Here is an 804-nt window from a genome sequence, read left to right on the forward strand (position 1 = left end):
CACTTCCCCCCCCCTTTCCTTCCCCCCTCCCCTTCTCCCTCCTCTTTCCCCCCCCCCTCCCCCCCTTCCCCCCCTTTTTTTTCCCCCCCCCCTCCCTCTCCCTTCCCTTCCCCCCCCTCCCTTCTCCTTCCCCTCTCTCCTTCTCTCTCCCCTTCCCCTCCCCTTCCCCCTTCCTTCCCCCTCCCTTTCCCCCCCTTCCCCTTTTCCCTTCTTTTCCCTCCTCCTTTTCCCCCCTTCCCTTTTCCCCCTTTTTCTCTCCCTCCCTCCCCCTTCCTTCCCCCCTCTCCCTCCTCTCCCTCCCCTCTCCCCTTTCCCCCCCCCTTTCCCCTTCCTCCCAACCTCCCTCTTTCTTTTCTCCTCCCCCTCCCTTCCCCCCTTCACCTCCCCCTCTTTCCCCCCCCCTTCCCCCCTTTCTCCTTCTCCCCCCTCCTTTTCCCCTCCCCTTTTCCCCCCCCTTCTCCCTCCCCTCCCTCCCTTCTCCCCCCCCTTTCTCCTCCCCCCCCCCTCCCCCTCCTTCTCTCCCCCTTCTCCTCCCCTCCTTCTCCCTCCCCCTCCCCTCCTCCCTCCCTTCTCCCCTTTTCCCCCCCCCCCTCCTTCTCTCCTTCCCCCTCTCCTTCCCCTCCCCCTCCCCCCTCTCCTTCTCCTCTCTCCTTCTCCCCCCCCCCTCCCCTCTCCTTTCCCCCCCCTTTTCCCCCCTCTACCTCCCTTCCTTCCCTCTTCTCCCTTGGGAATCACCCTCCTTCCGGTTTTAAACCTTTTTCCTCCCTTTTTTTTCCCCCCTTCCTTTTCCCCTTTTTTCCCCCC

This window comes from Penaeus monodon, chromosome 23 (genome assembly GCF_015228065.2).
Source record: "Penaeus monodon isolate SGIC_2016 chromosome 23, NSTDA_Pmon_1, whole genome shotgun sequence".
Taxonomy (NCBI): Eukaryota; Metazoa; Arthropoda; class Malacostraca; order Decapoda; family Penaeidae; genus Penaeus; species Penaeus monodon.